The sequence below is a fragment of the Dendrobates tinctorius genome, unplaced genomic scaffold (assembly GCF_039654945.1).
Source record: "Dendrobates tinctorius isolate UK_male_01 unplaced genomic scaffold, ASM3965494v1 ptg000015l, whole genome shotgun sequence".
Classification (NCBI taxonomy): domain Eukaryota; kingdom Metazoa; phylum Chordata; class Amphibia; order Anura; family Dendrobatidae; genus Dendrobates; species Dendrobates tinctorius.
The window spans coordinates 29,719,322-29,740,367 of record NW_027361683.1 but is presented as its reverse complement, the minus strand read 5'-3'; the positions used below and the strand labels follow the sequence as shown (position 1 = coordinate 29,740,367).

The 21,046-nt window shown below is 40.7% G+C and overlaps 1 long non-coding RNA gene across 2 annotated transcripts in view; it reads right to left on the bottom strand.

The window, feature by feature from the left end:
* The window catches only part of LOC141074741 (uncharacterized), a 56,799-nt gene extending 50,972 nt beyond the window's left edge, over positions 1-5,827 (bottom strand). Inside the window, exon 1 of one of the 2 annotated variants that reach the window (XR_012227204.1) lies at positions 5,718-5,827. This is a non-coding gene — a long non-coding RNA (uncharacterized lncRNA). Of the gene's footprint in view, positions 1-3,717; positions 4,554-5,717 lie in introns of those variants that run through there. The other variant, XR_012227203.1, reaches the window with a different exon arrangement.
* Between the last annotated feature and the right edge of the window lie 15,219 nt (positions 5,828-21,046).

Genomic DNA, 21,046 nt, shown 5'->3' with positions numbered 1-21,046 from the left:
AATTGCACAATAACTTTTGTGGTCCAATTTCTCCTGTTACCCTTGGTAAAATAAAAAAAATTGAACCTGAAGTATTTTTTTAGTGAAAAAAAGTTAAATGTTCATTTTTTTAAATATTCAAAAAATTCCTGTGATGCACCTAAAGGGTTAATAAACTTCTTGAATGTGGTTTTGAGCACCTTAAGGGGTGCAGTTTTTAGAATGGTGTCACTTTTGGGTATTTTCTATCATATAGACCCCTCAAAGTGGCTTCAAATGTGATGTGGTCCGTAAAAATAAAATGGTGTTGCAAAAATGAGAAATCGCTGGTCAAATTTTAACCCTTATAACTTCCTAACAAAAAAAAATTTTGGTTCCAAAATTGTGCTGATGTAAAGTAAACATGTGGGAAATGTTACTTATCAAGTTTTTTGTGTGCCGTATCGCTGTGATTTAAGGGCATAAAAATTCAAAGTTGGAAAATTGCGACATTTTCAAAATTTTTGCCAAATTTCCATTTTTTTCAAAAATAAACGCAAGTTATTTGAATGAAATTTTACCACTAACATGAAGTACAATATGTCACAAGAAAACAGTGTCAGAATCACCAGGATCCATGAAAGCGTTTCAGAGTTATTACCTCATAAAGGGACAGTGGTCAGAATTGTAAAAATTGGCCTGGTCATTTACGTGCAAACCACCCTTGGGGCTTAAGGGGTTAAAATCTGCCCCGTTTTCCATATTTCACTTTCCTAGGAGTCCCTCTAGGCTCGCTTTACTGTACAGTTAGGCTGTGTTCACACACAGCGTTTTTTTCGCAGTTTTTCCCACGGATTTGCCAAAAAATCCGCAGGAAAAATGCGAAAATGAAGCTTCCCATTCATTTCTATGCATTTAGCACTTTTTGTGCACATTGATGCGTTTTTTTTACCGCGAAAAAACCGCATTGCGGTAAAAAACACAGCATGCTCATTATTTTCGCGTTTTTTTCCGTGCTTCTGGCTTTTTCCATGTGTCTAGAAACCGTGCGGGAAAAAGCGCAAAAAAAGTGCGGTTTCTGGGAAGGGAGTCCTGTTTTTCAGCAGAAAATTTCTGCTACATGTGCACTTAGCCTTACCGGTGGAACCATCCTAAAGTTCCAGGAACCTTGGTCGATTCTGTGCAGTGTCTCTCTCATCTGGCATCTTGCCAGCATAGCTGTGGTTTGTCTAGCAAGGAACTTCTACTGTCACAAAAAGGGGCAGAATCTCCTTCATTACACTGGGAGAGCTCGTACCAGGAAGCAGTTGTGTGCCTATGTGGTAGTGACTTAGGCCGGTTTCACATTTGTGCTTTATGGTGCAGCGATGGCCTGCGCACGGCCGTCGCTAAGCCCCGCCCCCTGCCGGCTCCCTGCCCGCCCCTTCCGGTCATCGCTAGCATAGGGTGCGCAGATCGTGCGCTGGCCGTGCGCTAGCAGGATTTTGCCGTGCGCTGCGCACTTTTGAAGGTGCGCTGTGCGCGCCAAAATGCAACATGCTGCGTTCGGCGCACAAGGGCGCACCTTCAAAAGTGCGCAGCGCACGGCCAAATCCTGCTAGCGCATGGCCAGCGCACGATCTGCGCACCCTATGCTAAAGATAGGGTGCGCAGATCGCAAGCGTCCATGTGTGCTAGTAGACGGAGATGACTGGAAGGGGCGGGCAGGGAGCCGGCAGGGGGTGGGGCTTAGCAGCGGCTGTGCGCAGGCCTTCGCTGCGCCATAAAGCGCCAATGTGAAACCGGCCTAAAATGAACAATGTTCTGCAGGATGGGCTGTGCACTGGGAGCTGACAGAAAAGATATACTGCAGGATGGGGCTGTGAATACAGGAACAATAAGGAGAGATGTATTTCAGTTTGGACTGTGTGTAGCAGAGTCAGAAATGAGAAGTATGCTGCAAGATGGGAGTATGCAGGGGACTGAGAGTAAAGATATACAACAATATGGGACACTGTGTACATGACCTGAGATCAGCTGAGCTGTGTTTCTTGCCTGCTGCTGAGAGTTCAGTTATGTGACTCTGCATATGCTGCTTTATTGATGTATATGTCAGAAGATTTTCTTCTGGTATATGCATCAACAGAGCATCATTTGCAGTTTCACAACACTACTCTATCAGCAGCAGGCAACAAGAACAGCTCTGGACTGAAAATCATTCTTGGGGCCCACCATGCTTAAGGGGTACTAGCTGCAGAGTCTTCCCTTTGCTTCCATCTAGTCAAGCTGATAATCAGGGAATTTTTTCCAACTATGCACCTTTCCAATTACCTGACAAGCCAGCTAAATGCTCATTTGTTGGGTGCAATGATTTTTATGCTTGATTTAAAAACATTCTTCTCTGCAGCAGATAATTTTGTGTAAACAAGACAAGTGCTGCCGAGAGCAATGATATTCTATAAACACAGAAAGATTGTAATAATCAGACATGTTTCAGATACACACCGGTCACACCAATAGACACAAGATACATACACACCTCTCACATGCTAAACACAGGATACATACACACCGGTCACACACTATAAACAGTACACATACACACCAGTCACACACTAGACACATGACAACACACTAGACACATGACATACAAGTTCCCCTGTATTTATCTGACAGTTGGGGGCTGTAACCCTCAGCTATCAGCATTAGCAAGGCTGGTTATCAGGAATAGAGGGGTCCACATGCTGGTGTTTTTAATGATTTACATAATTTTAAATAACAATGTGGATCCCCCTTCATTTTTGACAACCAGCCTTGCTAAAGCAGATAGCTGGGAGCTGGTAGTCTCAGTCTGGTAAGGGGTCATGGATACTGCCACCCAGCCTAAAAACAGCAACCCACAGTGGCCCAGAAAAGGCACATCTATTAGATGCACCAATTCTGGTGTTTTGCCCAGCTCTTCCCACTTGCCCTGTAGCAGTGGCAAGTGGGGTTGATATTTGTGGGGTTGACATCATCTTTGTATCGTCTGGTGACAAAGCCCATGGCTTAGTAATGAAGAGGCATCTATAAGACACTTATCCATTACTAATTCTATAGTTATATAGTAAAGACACAGCCAGAATAAAGTGCTTCAATTGAAAGAATAACAGACTCCTTTAATGATTCTAAATTAAACCATACTCACATCATCACCCATTCCACTGAAGCCATTGTCTCCTGTAATAAAACAAAAATAAAAAACAACAATATCCCTCACCGGTCCATAGTTCTGTCCCACACCTTAATCTATGTCTGGGTGATTAATAATTTTCAACCTGGACGGTGCCAAGATACAACCGTCCAGGCTGAGAACCACTCAGGATTATGCTGCTGTGAGCGCAGCAACAGTGAGCAGCGGTGACATTATTTAGGTTTCTGCTGGTCACAGAGGCTGCATTCCCAGCCAGGCTCCTGAACTGTGATGACCTCAGTGAGACCCCCCACTAGCACTATGAGAAAGTGCAGAGCTGAGCTCAGAGAATTCACTGCAGCTCAGTTTGAGACATCTCTCACGGTGAACTCACCTCTGCACCGAGAGGCCTTTTCGCACTTCCCCCACCTTTTCCACACAGCTCCTAATCAACCACCATTTTCCACAAAGCCCATCTTTCCCCCTTTTCCACACAGCCCCTCATCATCATCCACCCTTCTCCACACAGCCCCTCATCATCACCTTCCCTATGCAGTCCCACTCAAGTTACATCAACCCCTTCCAAAATACATCCTCAGAGCACTCACACTGAGTCTTGGGTCCTTTTTCCAGACTGTACACAGGTCCATTGTGCAGCCCCTCAGTCCTCTTCACACACGGCTCCATGATGCAGTCTCTCAGTCCTCTTCTCACAGGGTTCCATGGTGCAGCTCCACATATCCCTCCTCTTGACTCCAGCAGCCTGAGCGCAGCGCTGCTTCCTGCTATTGGGTCTTCACTAGACTGAATGATGCCCCGCTCCTTCCAGGGACATCATTCCCTCACAAAATCAACTCTGTTCTAGATGCTTCCGTGCTGTGTCTGCAGGCACAGTCTGTGATTGTGCTGGCTTTTCTGGACCTGTGTTATTATTCCATACCCGATGCCAGCGGGCCGTCTGCACTGCTCAGCAACAAGTGAGGTGAAGTGAATGCTTAGGCTGCTTTCACACATCCGGCTTTTTGAATCCAGCACGATGCGGTGAAATTTGGAACAACCGGATCCGGTACCGGATCCAGTTTTGTCCCATAGAGTTGTATTGTCGCCGCACCGTGCCGGATGGGTATGCGGTGCATCCGGTTTTTGCCGGATACAGCAAAAAGTAGCCGTCCGGCGTCTGCAAAAAACGTTCGCTGCAACGTTTTTTGACAGCGCCGGACCGGTTTTTCTCAGAGCGCATGCGCGGAGACTCTGAGTCTTGTGCTGCTCTTTTAAATGTGGGCGCCACCGTATTCGGCCACACAGGCATCCGGTGTCTCCGGCACATCCCGGATCCGCCCCTACGGCTTTTCGACGCACGACTTCGGAGACACAAAGCCGGATGTGTGAAAGAAGCCTAACTCATCATCTGCTGGTTCCTATTGATCTCATCGTGCACTGCGAAGCTGAGAGAGCGGTGAGTGCAATGTGATCGATAGAAGCTGGCAGCAGCAGGTGATGACAAAGCACTCACTTCACATGACTTGCAGCTGAGCAGTGTAGATGGTCCGCCGGCACAGAGCATGGAATAATGCACTCACTGCATGCGATCAGAATACAGGCCAGAGCAGGCACTAATGTGAGCTATGCAGGAGTTGTGCTGGTCAGGGCGCGGGCCCACCAGAGGAGTCTCTGATTTACCTTTGGGCCAATCTGACCCTAGATACTGATGTAGATGGCAGAAGATAGGATCTTTCATGCAGGTTACTCTTTAGGAGCAGAGAGTGCTGAAAAGCATAAGGTGAATTCTGCACCTAGAATATCTTGATGATAACTTAGAGAGGTGGGGAACACAGGAGTGAGAGGAAGGTGTCTGCATCACTGATGAGAAGCAAGTGCTGCTGGTAAATGACGATTTAGCAGATAACAATAGGACTTCCCATTCTACCATGTGAATCTGAATGCCATGAGAGGCACAGAAATGAAAAAAAAAAAAAAAGTTAAAAGGAAAAAACTTACAATGCTTGTTTGTGCCTCTATATTAAATATAAGTATTCATTTACTGGGCTTTGTGAACAATAATGCAATTCTAGGACTGATCCTTTAAGAAACTATGGCCCAGAATTAACTCAGTTGTATCCTGTGTGTTGCTATAATAATGTCCCAGATGGGCAATACAGGTTTTCTTAGCATGGAACACAGATTTTTATGGCAACATATCATTCACTGGAAAATGTAAAATGTTATATGCTACATAAAATATCTATTAAATTTCCTTTGGCACTGAGCATGGTGCTTTGTTATTTGCCAAATGCTGATTAATAATGTAATGAAAATGATTTTTATTCTAGAATAAAAGTGGAAAACTGGGAAATATAACACAATATTAAATGATGCATCATATTACGCACAAATATGTGTCTCATTTATCTGTTTAAATAATACATATGGGGCTGTGAAAGATGTAACAGCTTTGATGTTCAACTTTGAATTCCAGCTTTCTGTAATGTGTGGTATCACAGATAGGGTCTCTAATAAAATGTCATCTTTTCAGTGCCAGAATCAGATTTGAAAAATAGCATTGGGAAAATGATGAGCTACATTGCATTCTGAACATCTTGCTCCTTACCAACATTAGTTGTACTAGTACTTTCAATGTCAGGTCTCTGCCTTTGATGCAGGCTCAGGACGATATTATGCAGCCATCACATGTCTCTAACAGTCACAAGTAGATCTCAGCTCCACTGATTGCTTTTAACCTATTGCAGTTCAGGGGCTCCTCCAATTTAAGTGCCCACTTACCCATCCTTGCGCAACAAGATCGGGAAATACAAAGAGTTGCCATGACAGTGGCCTACTGACTGTGACAATGAAACGTTTTCTGAAGACCCCCATGTCTGTCATGACATTGCTTCATTGAAATTTAGTCTGGGGCTGGGCTTCAGAGGAGACCATGGTTTTTGTTATATGCAGCAATAATACTGTGACGATGGCAGGTTCAAGGACAGATACAAAAAATTCTTTTAAGATTTTTGAAATCTGAAAAAATATGTGTAATTATATATATATATATATATATATATACATTCAAATCATCCCTCTTATCCCACATTAGAAATAGTAAAAAAAATCAAGCCCTCAAACAGCTGCATCAACTGAAAAATGAAACACAAGCAACATTTTTTATATGATTATCCAAATTTTTTTCACCACATGAATGAAAAAAACTATACATTTTTTTTTACATAAACATAACTAGCCTGGAGAATCATATTGCCAAGCAATTTTTACTACATAATGAGTGTCATGAAAACAAAATCCAAAAAACCTCTGCGGAACTTAGTGCATTTTTTTTCTCAATTTTACCGCACTTGAAATGTTTTTACCATTTTCCAGTACATTGCATTATTAAATAAATAGGGCTGCACAAAAATATAATTTGAACCACAAAAAGCAAGCTCTCATAATTAGTGATGATCAAATAGTGAAATATTTGGATTTGGGAAAATCGGCATGACTAATTTCTAATATCCGTGTATTTGTGCCAAATTAATTCAATGCAAGTCAATGGGAAAGCCGAATATTTTTCTCCTGCACCCAACAAACAGGTCTGGGGGCCGGAGAAAAAAGCTCAAATGGGGAAGAGCTAAAACTAATTGGGAACAGTATGGAGAAGATGCCTGCATGCCTTTCTGACTCACATACGGTATCTGGGAATAATGTTGTAAGACTATTGTGCTGGCTTTATGGATTTTTAAAAAGACCTATCAAACCAAACCAAAAAATTTTTTTAAAGTGAAAAAAGCTAAGAAACATTTGTTTCCTTTATAATTACATGTATATAACGCTAAATTTAAAAAAAAACAAAAAAACAATTATACCTCCCTTTCAGCATATGTTCACATGGAGTATTTTGGCTTTAGTTTTTCCTTTAACATATGTGAGGGCTCTCACTCTTACATTTAGGAGGTCCCTTCCTTATGCCAAATAGCAAGATAGTGGAATACATATTCCCTATACCTTTGCTAAGCCATTTCAAACATGCCCATTTGAATTTTGGGCTTTGCCGGCCACCACCACCATATCCACCGCCATGTCACTATGCGGCCCTCGCTTACAATTTTCAGAGTGTCAGCAGGTGCCGTGAAACCTGAGTTTGGTAAGGGTCCTCGGGTGGCCCTGTATCCTACATTTGGGAGATCTCTCACTCCTACATTTGGAAAGAAAAGGGGGAGACAGGGCGCTTCCAATGCGTAGGTCTGTATGGAAAGTAGATGAGTGCACAGCAAGTGTTAGGCTCACCTGATAGGGTTGTGAGAGTCACAACACCTATAATCGCATAAAACAGCTGCAGCAGTCTGCACGAGGTCCAAGGACTTGGTACAAAGAGAAGGCTGGTAGTGCAATAAGAGACTGCGCTGCTGTGGTAGAATGCAAGGTATCTTTATTGCCAACGCGCTTCCTGAGCCAGTCCCAGCTCACTTCATCAGGGCATGTTACAGAAGTTCATTGCAGGGGTATATATACACATTTAAAAAAAAAAAAGGGGAGGCGCCAAGAATAGTGAGGTGACACGTCAGCATGGATACATATACATGAATGCTCCCTCCCCTAGCATTCCTCCATGTCCTGCATGTCCACACATTTGATGGAAAATATGTGAAATAAAGACTCACAGTTTTTCAGCTACATTGGTGAGTGCTGCATATTTCCTCTTTTTTTGCTTCACATTGAAATATTCATGTTTTTTCATGCAAGCACCTCCATTTTTTGTCTGAATTATATGCCGCAATACTTCAGATAAAGACCTCCGTCTGGTAATGTGGTGATTTGTGTGCCCTAATATGCCGTTCATCTGTTTGCTCTTTGCTGGGATCATACATATACATGAATCATACAAAACAATAAAACTTTATTACAACCATATTAAAAACGATGTTTAAAATGCCATAAAAAGAGTGTAGGTATAAAAAACGTGATTAACCCCTTAGCGACAGAGCCAGTTTGCAGCTTAATGACCAGGCCAATTTTTACAATTCTGACCACTGTCCCTTTATGAGGTTATAACTCTGGAACGCTTTAATGGATCCCACTGATTCTAAGACTGTTTTTTCGTGACATATTGTACTTCATGCTAGTGGTAAAATTTCTTCGTTAAGTCTTGTGTTTATTTATGAAAAAAATGGAAATATGGCGAAAATTTTGAAAATTTTGCAATTTTAAAACTTTAAATTTTTATGCCCTCAAATCAGAGAGATGTGTCACACAAATTTCTTAATAAATAACATTTCCCACATGTCTACTTTACATCAGCACAATTTTGGAAGCAAAATTTTTTTTTGTTAGGAAGTTATAAGGGTTAAAAGTTAACCAGCGATTTCTCATTTTTACAACAAAGTTTACAAAACCATTTTTTTTTAGGGACCACATCATATTTAAAGTCATTTTGAGGGGTGTACATGACAGAAAATACCCAAAAGTGGCACCATTCTAAAAACTAGACCCCTCAAGGTGCTCAAAACCACATTCAAGAAGTTTATTAACCCTTTAAGTGCTTCACAGGAACTAAAGCAATGTGGAAGGAAAAAATTAATATTTAACTTTTTTTTGCAAAAAAATTACTTCAGAACCAATTTTTTCTATTTTCACAAGTGTTAGAAGAGAAAATCAACCACAAAATTTGTTGTACAATTTCTCCTGAATACGCCGATACCCTATATGTGGGGGTACACCACTATTTCAGCACACGGCGGAGCTCGCAAGGGATGGAGCGCCGTTTGACTTTTTCAACGCAGAATTGGCTGGAATTGAGATCGGATGCCATGTTGCGTTCGGAGAGCCCTTAATGTGCCTAAACAGTGGAAACCTCCAACAAGTGATCCCATTTTGGAAACTAGACCCATTAAGGAACTTATCTAGATGTGTGGTGAGCACTTTGAACCCCCAAGGGCTTCACAGAAGTTTATAACGTAGAGCCGTGAAAATAAGAAATCTATTTTTTTCCACAAAGATGATCTTTTCGCCCCCAAATTTTTATTTTTTACAAGGGTAACAGGAGAAATCATACCCGCACAGTTGTTATGCGATTTGTCCTGAATACGCCGATACCCCATATGTGGGGGGGAACCACTGTTTGGGCGCATGGGAGAGCTCGGAAGGGAAGGAGTGCCATTTTGGAATGCAGACTTTGATGGAATGGTCTGCGGGCATCATGTTGCGCTTGCATAGCCCCTGATGGGCCTAAACAGTGGAAACCCCCCACAAGTGACCCCATTTTGGAAACTAGACCCATTAAGGAACTTATCTAGATGTGTGGTGAGCACTTTGAACCTTCAAGTGCTTCACAGAAGTTTATAACGTAGAGCCGTGAAAATAAAAAATCCATTTTTTTCCACAAAAATGATCTTTTCGCCCCCAAATTTTTATTTTTACAAGGGTAACAGGAGAAATCATACCCGCACAGTTGTTATGCGATTTGTCCTGAGTACGCCGATACCCCATATGTGGGGGGCAACCACTGTTTGGGTGCATGGGAGAGCTCGGAAGGGAAGGAGTGCCATTTTGGAATGCAGACTTTGATGGAATGGCCTGCGGGCATCATGTTGTGCTTGCAGAGCCCCTGATGGGCCTAAACAGTGGAAACCCCCCACAAGTGACCCCATTTTGGAAATTAGACCCCCTAAGGAACTTATCTAGATGTGTGGTGAGCACTTTGAACCCCCAAGAGCTTCACAAAAGTTTATAAACGCAGAGCCGTGAAAATAAAAAGTCTTTTTTTATTTCCACAAAAGTGATTTTTTAGACCCCAATTTTTAGACCCCCAAAGTTGGCAAATAGTGGAAACCCCTCAATTCTTGCTCCAACCCTAACCCCAACACACCCTTAACCCTAATCCCAACCCTAACCCTAATCCCAACCCTAATTCTAACCCTAATTCTAGTTTGCCCTAACCCTAATTCTAACCCTAGTCGTGACCCGAGCCCTAACCCTAGCCCTAGCACAACCCTAACCCTAACCCTAGCCCAACCCTAACCCTAGCCCAACCCTAACCCTAGCCCAACCCTAACCCTAACCCTAGCCCAACCCTAACCCTAACCCTAGCCCTAACCCTACCCTAACCCTAACCCTAACCCTAATGGAAAACTGAAAAAAAAAATATTTTCTTTATTTTATTATATTGGCCTATATAAGGGAGTGATAAACGGGGGGGTTATGTACTATTTTTTTTATTTTGATCACTATGATCGTTTATCATAGTGATCAAAATAATGAATGGAATCTGCCAGCCGGAGCCGGCAGATTCCCGGCGGGCGCACTGCGCATGCGCCCGCCATTTTCAAGATGGCGGCGTACATCGGAGGATGCCGGCGGGACGTGGGACCACCGGGAGGGGACGGAGGGCCACGGAGAGGTACCGGGGGGGATCGGGGACCCTATTTCTCTCTCCTCTGATGTGCGATCACATCAGAGGAGAGAGAAATTAAATGTAAAATCGTGGCTTTTTTTTGTTTGCGGTCGCCGTTATAGGGTTAATAACGGCGATCGCAAAAGCGGGGGTCGGTAAGAACCGACTGATTCATGTTCTCTGGGGTCTCGGCTACCCCTGGCAGCCGAGACCCCGGAGAAAATCCGACACTGGGGGGCGCTATTCACTTAAATCACAGCGCCGTGAATTAACGGCGCTGTGGTTTTAGTACCCTTAATTACTGCTGTTAAAAGGCGTATCGGCTGTCGTTAAGGGGTTAAAAAATGAAAAGACACGGGGGGATCACGAGGTAAAAGATTAAAAAATGGCTCTCGAGTCCTGGGGTGGATTAGAACTTGCCTCAGAGGATATAACTCATGGTATTAGTCCACTATGCTACATGTGAAACTGGAAAGTAAGGAGAAAATGGTTAAAATCATGTGTAAATAGCTAAAACTAGTCTCAAATATCTTTTTTCTAGGTGGAGAAAGAGAAGAACAACAAGAAGAAACTCTCTGGAATAGGTGATATAAAAATGGTTAATAAAAATAAAAAAAAATAAAAAAAAATTTTAAAAATAAAAAAAAAAATTCCTGGGTGAGAAAAAAAAAAATGCATAAAAATGTTTTTCTTTAAAAAACCAAGATGATGATATAAAGGAATTGAAAGGATAAGATATTAAAACACAGGGTCAAAATAAAATCAATAAAAAACATCATTGATGATATTAAGACCATTGGGCTCAATAGATTTGAGTTTGTAGATCCAAAAAACTTCCTTTCTGCATAGTGATTGAAACCTATTGGGGATGTGGTCTGGTATGTGATCAATGGGATAAATGGTGGTTTTACTGAAATCTCTGGAATGTGTGGTGTCAAAGTGTCGTGAAAGTCCATATTTTTGGAAGCCTATTTTGATATTGTGACGGTGTGAATTCATGCGACAATGTAGTGCTTGTGTAGTGCGACCTACATACAATCTGGGACAAGGACAGGAAATGACATATATAACATGAGAGGAATGACAAGTGAGGTGGAATTTGAGGGGAAATTTTTCAAGTGTAATGGGGTGGACGCACAATTAGGACGGTGACACTTATAAATCCCTGGTGATGAAATGTATGGGTAGTAGGCTTCTGGGGTAGAAGTCTACTTGGAGCCAGAATATTCTTTAATGACCTGGCCTTTCGGAAGGTGATAGCAGGTTTGTCTGGAAGGACCCCATTAAGTATCGGGTCCTTCTTAATGATGGGCCATAAATTATTTAGAACATTTCTTATCCTGTTCTGTTGTGAACTGAATGTAGTAATAAAATTTGTTCTAAAGAGTTCAGCATCATCTTTCTTTTGTTTAGCCAGAGATTTGCTGAGGAGAATATTCTGGTTAAAATTTTTAAAAACATTATCACATGTAGAACTAATGAGTTTTTTGGGATACCTCTGAGCAAGGAACCTTTCCCTCAGGACCTCGGATTGTGTGTTAAAATCATCATCATTAGTGCAGTTCTTTCTTATCCTTTGGAACTGATTGTGAGGAATATTAAAAAGCCATTTTTTGTAGTGTCCACTCTTAAAATGTACATAACTATTAGAATCCACCTCTTTAAAAAACGTTTTACTGCAAATCTTGGAATCCCTGATGAAAAACGTGGTGTCTAAAAAATCCATGGACTGATTATTAACATGTGGGGTAAAAGTCAAGCCCCATGGATTATTCTGGATGGAACAAATAAGAGCACCCACATCTAAAACGTCATTGTCCCAGATTAAGAGCAGGTCATCAATGTATCTTCTGTATAAAATGATGCCTTTATTAAAAGTCTCATTGGTGATAACATTTTGTTCAAAGACCCCCATAAAAAGATTTGCATACATAGGTGCTACTCGTGATCCCATAGCGGTCCCACGTGTCTGGTGATAAAATTCCCCCAGAAAAGTAAAAAAGTTATTATGCAAAATAAAATCCATCCCTTTGTAGATAAAAGCTTTTTGTGCAACAGATAAACGAATGTCTGATAAAAGGAACCTGTTAAAACATTCAAGACCCAACTCATGTTCAATGTTTGTATATAAAGCAGATACATCAAATGAAATAAAATAATAAGAGTCTTTCCATAACACATCATGAACCAGATTAATCAATTCAGTGGAGTCCTTCAGGTGGCTGGGTAACAAGAGAACATGATGTTGCATTATTCGGTCAATAAAAAAGGGTAAGTTACTTGTAAGGGACCCTATGCCAGAAATTATGGGTCTACCTGGGGGGTTGGTTGTAGATTTATGTATTTTAGGAAGATGATAAATGAAGGGAGTGGATGGATTTTTATTGACCAGAAATTTCTTCTCTTGATCATTGATGGTTCCTTCAGTAAAAGCTTCATTGATTAAAAGGTTATAAGCAATGGTGGCAGAAGGGATGGGATTGTGGGGGAGTTTTTCATAAAAATTGGTGTCAGATAAAATCCTGTAGGATTCCTGTACATAGTCTTTCCTGTCCTGTATTACAATACCACCGCCTTTATCAGCAGATTTGATGATAATATTGCAGTTTTTCTCAAGATTAGTCAATGCTGCCTGCTCCCTATTAGTAAGATTTTTGTTGATAGAGGTATGCTCCTTATCTAGATCTTTCAACTGGTCTAGAAGTAGATCAGAGAAAGTTTCTAGATGGTGGCCTTTACTTTCCACAGGGTAAAAGGTGGATTTGCCTTTCACATCCAAGTGGAAGGAGGAATCAGTAGAATTAACCCCATTAGTGGGAGGAAGAGATTTTTTTTTTATCTCAAAGTGTCTGAGGAGTGTGATTTTCCTGATAAATCTTTGGGTGTCCAAAAACAAATCAAATCCATCCCTCCTGGACGTGGGGCAAAAAGACAAACCCTTATTCAGTAGACTGATTTCATCAGAGGAAAGATGGAAGGAAAGGTTGAAGATATTAGATTTAGATTGTGCTAATGATCGTTTTTGCCTTTTTTTCACAATTCCCTTTCCTCTGCATCCTCTAAAGGATTTTTTCGTTTTTGTTGGACCTTTTGAAAAAAATGGGATATGTTGTTCTTTTTGGGTGTTTTCTGTGCAGGATTCAGTGTTGCAGGTAAAAAAGAGACAGCAACTGAAGATCCTGCAGTGGAGTTGTCTATTACAATTTTTTCAGGAATGGTAGAAGGTAAGGTCTCATCAGTGGGATGGATAGAGAGATCCAAGAGGTCTGGAGTGTCAGGAAAAACTTCAGGTTCCTGACAATCAAGGACTGTTAGAGCAGATGTGGTAGGGGTAGGAGAGGAACAGGGAGAATTAAAGAAGGGGAGTGGGAAGGAAGCAGATTTCCTTCTATCATTGATAAGGTTCACCACTTCAGTAGTGCTGGTTAGATCCATAGTTGGGAAAAAAACATTATTAGAGGCAGTTTCTTGAAAGGAACTAATATTTGAACTCATTAATTCAGATAGAGTGGGTTTGGATTTGGGAGCAGGTTTGGCATTTTGATTTAGTAGTGCAGGGGGTTCTCTGGATCTGTTCCTATGCTGAGGAACATTCCTCCCTCTGTTACTATTAGTGAATACCCTCCCAGAGCCTTTATCAGAGGGTTCCCTGTGTGAGGAGGGGTAGGAGTTTGGTTTTCTAAGCTATCTTGGAGCTTGGGGGATGGTAGGGGAATCCCTATCATCCTCAGGATCTTCAGGTGGAGAGCAGGGATCCTCCCTGTCCCTATTGAGTTTTTTAGATTTCTTCAAAATAAGTTCATGTTCTAGTTTTAGAGCAGATATAGAGATGCTAGAGTTGATCTTCCTGAATAAGGGATGACTGTCAAAATTCTGGAGTTGAGAATCTATTTCCAAAACATTCTGGGCAGCAGCCTCAGCTAAGAGAGCTCTTTTTTTTGCATAAGCAGGCTAAAAGTCTCTGCATACAGTCTTTTTGTATGTTGTTTCAGGTTACTGAAAATTCAGGATCTTTTGGGAAAGGGGTCTGCAGAGAAATCCTTAAACCCTGAGGGCATAATTGTTCCTCTAGGTATATATTGAGAAACCTAGCATGTAAGGTAAGCTATGTACAATTTCGTCCTTGATATGGTTCTCAAGGGTATGGAACAGACCTTTAATTGTCTCTGTTTCTTCCTCTGTATAAGAACAGAAAATGGGATCCTCATGGCTGGATGATGCTGGAATTTGGCCGACGGTTTGAAGAATCAATCTCTCCCGAGATAATTATCTGTGTTGGAAGTAATCCATGATGGACAAATGCCTGGAGCTGCACCTGTAAGTGGATCACCAACTGCTGTACCCCCGCCAAGGGGTCCGAGTGAGCTGTGAAAAGAAAAGGGGGAGACAGGGCGCTTACAATGCGTAGGTCTGTATGGAAAGTAGATGAGTGCACAGCAAGTGTTAGGCTCACCTGATAGGGTTGTGAGAGTCACAACACCTATAATCGCATAAAACAGCTGCAGCAGTCTGCACGAGGTCCAAGGACTTGGTACAAAGAGAAGGCTGGTAGTGCAATAAGAGACTGCGCTGCTGTGGTAGAATGCAAGGTATCTTTATTTCCAACGCGTTTCCTGAGCCAGTCCCAGCTCACTTCATCAGGGCATGTTACAGAAGTTCATTGCAGGGGTATATATACACATAAAAAAAAAAAAAGGGGAGGGGTCAAGAATAGTGAGGTGACACGTCAGCATGGATACATATACATGAATCATACAAAACAATAAAACTTTATTACAACCATATTAAAAACGATGTTTAAAATGCCATAAAAAGAGTGTTGGTATAAAAAACGTGATTAAAAAATAGAAAGATACGGGGGGGATCACGAGGTAAAAGATTAAAAAATGGCTCTCGAGTCCAGGGGTGGATTAGAACTTGCCTCAGAGGATATAACTCATGGTATTAGTCCACTATGCTACATGTAAAACTGGAAAGTAAGGAGAAAATGGTTAAAATCATGTGTAAATAGCTAAAACTAGTCTCAAATATCTTTTTTCTAGGTGGAGAAAAGAGAAGAACAACAAGAAGAAACTCTCTGGAATAGGTGATATAAAAATGGTTAAAAAATTGAGTGTTAAGACATAATAAAAAAAAAAAATAAAATAAAAAAAAAAAAAAAATTCCTGGGTGAGAAAAAAAAAATGCATAAAATTTTTTTTCTTTAAAAAACCAAGATGATGATATAAAGGAATTGAAAGGATAAGATATTAAAACATAGGGTCAAAATAAAATCAATAAAAAACATCATTGATGATATTAAGACCATTGGGCTCAATAGATTTGAGTTTGTAGATCCAAAAAACTTCCTTTTTGCATAGTGATTGAAACCTATTGGGGATGTGGTCTGGTATATGATCAATGGGATAAATGGTGGTTTTACTGAAATCTCTGGAATGTGTGGTGTCAAAGTGTCGTGAAAGTCCATGTTTTTGGAAGCCTATTTTGATATTGTGACGGTGTGAATTCATGCAACAATGTAGTGCTTGTGTAGTGTGACCTACATACAATCTGGGACAAGGACAGGAAATGACATATATAACATGAGAGGAATGACAAGTGAGGTGGAATTTGAGGGGAAATTTTTCAAGTGTAATGGGGTGGACAAACACAGACGTGCAGTGTGAAATGGTATGACAGCAAGCACAATTAGGACGGTGACACTTATATAAATCCCTGGTGATGAAATGGTATGGGTAGTAGGCTTCTGGGGTAGAAGTCTACTTGGAGCCAGAATATTCTTTAATGACCTGGCCTTTCGGAAGGTGATAGCAGGTTTGTCTGGAAGGACCCCATTAAGTATCGGGTCCTTCTTAATGATGGGCCATAAATTATTTAGAACATTTCTTATCCTGTTCTGTTGTGAACTGAATGTAGTAATAAAATTTGTTCTAAAGAGTTCAGCATCATCTTTCTTTTGTTTAGCCAGAGATTTGCTGAGGAGAATATTCTGGTTAAAATTTTTAAAAACATTATCACATGTAGAACTAATGAGTTTTTTGGGATACCTCTGAGCAAGGATCCTTTCCCTCAGGACCTCGGATAGTGTGTTAAAATCCTCATCATTAGTGCTTTATATACAAACATTGAACATGAGTTGGGTCTTGAATGTTTTAACAGGTTCCTTTTATCAGACATTCGTTTATCTGTTGCACAAAAAGCTTTTATCTACAAAGGGATGGATTTTATTTTGCATAATAACTTTTTTACTTTTCTGGGGGAATTTTATCACCAGACACGTGGGACCGCTATGGGATCACAAGTAGCACCTACGTATGTAAATCTTTTTATGGGGGTCTTTGAACAAAATTTTATCACCAATGAGACTTTTACTAAAGGCATCATTTTATACAGAAGATACATTGATGACCTGTTCTTAATCTGGGACAATGATGTTTTAGATGTGGGTGCTCTTATTTGTTCCATCCAGAATAATCCATGGGGCTTGACTTTTACCCCACATGTTAATAATCAGTCCATGGATTTTTTAGACATCACATTTTTCATCAGGGATTCCAAGATTTGCAGTAAAACGTTTTTTTAAAGAGGTGGATTCTAATAGTTATGTATATTTTAAGAGTGGACACTACAAAAAATGGCTTTTTAATATTCCTCACAATCCGTTCCAAAGGATAAGAAAGAACTGCACTAATGATTACATTCAGTTCACAACAGAACAGGATAAGAGATGTTCTAAATAATTTATAGCCCATCATTAAGAAGGACCCGATACTTAATGGGGTCCTTCCAGACAAACCTGCTATCACCTTCCGAAAGGCCAGGTCATTAAAGAATATTCTAGCTCCAAGTAGACTTCTACCCCAGAAGCCTACTACCCATACCATTTAATCACCAGGGATTTATAAGTGTCACCGTCCTAATTGTGCTTGCTGTCATACCATTTCACACTGCACGTCTGTGTTTGTCCACCCCATTACACTTGAAAAATTTGCCCTCAAATTCCACCTCACTTGTCATTCCTCTCATGTTATATATGTCATTTCCTGTCCTTGTCCCAGATTGTATGTAGGTCGCACTACACAAGCACTACATTGTCGCATGAATTCACACCGTCACAATATCAAAATAGGCTTCCAAAAATATGGACTTTCACGACACTTTGACACCACACATTCCAGAGATTTCAGTAAAGCCACCATTTATCCCACTGATCACATACCAGACCACATCCCCAATAGGTTTCAATCACTATGCAGAAAGGAAGTTTTTTGGATCTACAAACTCAAATCTATTGAGCCCAATGGTCTTAATATCATCAATGATGTTTTTTATTGATTTTATTTTGACCCTGTGTTTTAATATCTTATTATTTCAATTAAATTCCTTTATATCATCTTGGTTTTTTAAAGAAAAAAAATTTTATCCATTTTTTTTTTCTCACCCAGGAATTTTTTTTTTTTTATTTATTTTTTAAAAAAATTTTTTTTATTTTTTTTATTTTTTTATTTTTATTATGTCTTAACACTCAATTTTTTAACCATTTTTATATCATCTATTCCAGAGAGTTTCTTCTTGTTGTTCTTCTCTTTTCTCCACCTAGAAAAAAGATATTTGAGACTAGTTTTAGCTATTTACACATGATTTTAACCATTTTCTCCTTACTTTCCAGTTTCACAAGTAGCATAGTGGACTAATACCATGAGTTATATCCTCTGAGGCAAGTTCTAATCCACCCCAGGACTCTTGAGCCATTTTTTAATCTTTTACCTCGTGATCCCCCCGTGTCTTTTTATTTTTTAATTACGTTTTTTATACCAACACTCTTTTTATGGCATTTTATACATCGTTTTTAATATGGTTGTAATAAAGTTTTATTGTTTTGTATGATTCATGTATATGTATCCATGCTGACGTGTCACCTCACTATTCTTGGCGCCTCCCCCTTTTTTTTTTTGTGTATATATACTCCTGCAATGAACTTCTGTAACATGCCCTGATGAAGTGAGCTGGGACTGGCTCAGGAAACGCGTTGGCAATAAAGATACCTTGAATTCTACCACAGCAGCGCAGTCTCTTATTACACTACCAGCCTTCTCTTTTTACTCCTACATTTGGGAGATCCCTCCCTCATGACAAATAGTTAGTAAGATAGTGGAATATATATTTCCCATCACTTTACAAAGCCATTTCAAACATGCCCATTTGGATTTTGAGCTTTGCCCACCACCACCACCATGTCCACTGCCATGTCATTATGCGGGCCTCTTGTTTAATATTCAGAGGGCCATCTGGTGCTTTGAAACAATTGTTTTGAAAGGTCTACATGTTATTTTTGCCATCGGATCCCAACGGAGCCACTGCCATAGCGGGTGAAACCACTGTAAAGTGAATATAATACAGGAGTAGGGGAAGCTGTATGCTCAGCGTCAGTAAATTGTATTCTACCAAACACCAAAAACATTAGAATTAAATTTAGAATACAGTGCATGCAAACAAGAGCCTGTGTTGTGGTCAGTCTGTCAGGCCTGAGACCCATGTCACAAACATGTACAAGCCTCATTTTACTTGGAAACAGCTTCCTCAAGGGAAGGAGACAGGAGTGCCATTGACCACTCTGCACAAGCCTACGCATTTCTTCTGGAAACTTCCCAACCAGGCAGATTGTATCTTTTGCATGGTTTTAAGCAACAACGTAATAATTACAGGATATGACCCAGAGAGTGTCGAGGTCTGTGGAGTAAGTTACTCAGGTGACAGGCAGTGCTACAGAGTTCAGGTAAACGTGTTAGCATGGTAATGACTAGTGATGAGCGAGTATACTCGTTGCTCGGGTTTTCCTGAGCATGCTCGGGTGTCCTCCGAGTATTTTTGCGTGCTTGGAGATTTAGTTTGTGTCGAAGCAGCTGCATGATTTGTGGCTGCTGGACAGGCTGAATACTTGTGAGGAATGCCTGTTTGTTAGGGAGTCCTCACATGTATTCAGGCTGCCTAGCAGCCACAAATTATGCAGCTACTTCGACATAAACTAAATCTCCGAGCACGCCAAAATACTCAGAGGTCAGTCGAGCATGCTCAGGAAAACCCGAGCAACGAGTATTCTCGCTCATCACTAGTAATGACCATGTTCCAATATGTGTAAAGCTGCGGCCTGAATAGGTCTGTGGAGCGTATTAACCCAGTCTCTTAGACACGCTTAAAATATAAAAAAAACTGGCCAATACACCACCACCACCATTTTAATGTAAGAACTAGTGATGAGCGAGTATACTCATTGCATGGGTTTTCCCGAGCATGCTTGGGTGTCCTCCGAGTATTTTGGCGTGCTCGGAGATTAAGTTTTCATTGTCTAATCTGCTTGATTTGCGACTTCAACACAACAAATAAACAAAATGACAAATTTGCAAAAATACACTGCAATAAAAAATATGGCAGTAATCAGCAAGTACTGGATATCAAATACAGGGTATTTAGTCGATACGTGTTTTGCAAAAAATATATGCCAAGCTGCTCCACCACGTCACGGTAACCCTTCATGGAGTAGTCCCTATCTAATGTATTTAAAACCTGAACATGTGAACAGTGTCTAAATGAACAGGATACAGACAGGCACCTCCTAGTATATGGGATTGTGGTTTATGGCAGCTCATTTATGTGCATGTCACACAAGAGAGGGGTGGGGTCTCCCAAACCATGCTGAGCAAGGAAAAAATGGATTAAAAACATATGTGACATGCACAAAATGTGAACAAGTCGGTCAGACAGTGCTCACGCCACCCAATGGCTGAAACACAACAAAAAAACACAAAATGACAAATTTGCAAAAATACACTGCAGTAAAAAATATGGCAGTAATCAGCAAGTGCTGGATAACAAATACAGGGTATTTAGTCGATACGTTTTTTGCAAAAAATATATGCCAAGCTGCTCCACCACGTCAAAGTAACCCATCACGGAGCAGTCCCTATCTAATGTATTTAAAACCTGAACATGTGAACAGTGTCTAAATGAGCAGGATGCAGACAGGTGCTATGGCAGTAATCAGCAAGTGCTGGATAACAAATACAGGGTATTTAGTCGATACGTTTTTTGCAAAAAATATATGCCAAGCTGCTCCACCACGTCACGGTAACCCTTCACGGAGCAGTCCCTATCTAATGTATTTAAAACCTGAACATGTGAACTGTGTCTAAATGAACAGGATACAGACAGGTGCCTCCTAGTATATGGGCTTGTGGTATATGGCAGCTCATTTATGTGCATGTCACACAAGAGAGGGGTGGGGTCTCCAAACCATGCCGAGCATGGAAAAAACGGATTAAAAACATATGTGACATGCACAAAATGTGAACAAGTCGGTCAGACAGTGCTCACGCCACGCAATGGCTGAAACACAACAAAAAAAAAAACACAAAATGACAAATTTGCAAAAATACACTGCAGTAAAAAATATGGCAGTAATCAGCAAGTGCTGGATAACAAATACAGGGTATTTAGTCAATACGTTTTTTGCAAAAAAAAAAAATGCCAACCTGGTCCACCACGTCACGGTAACC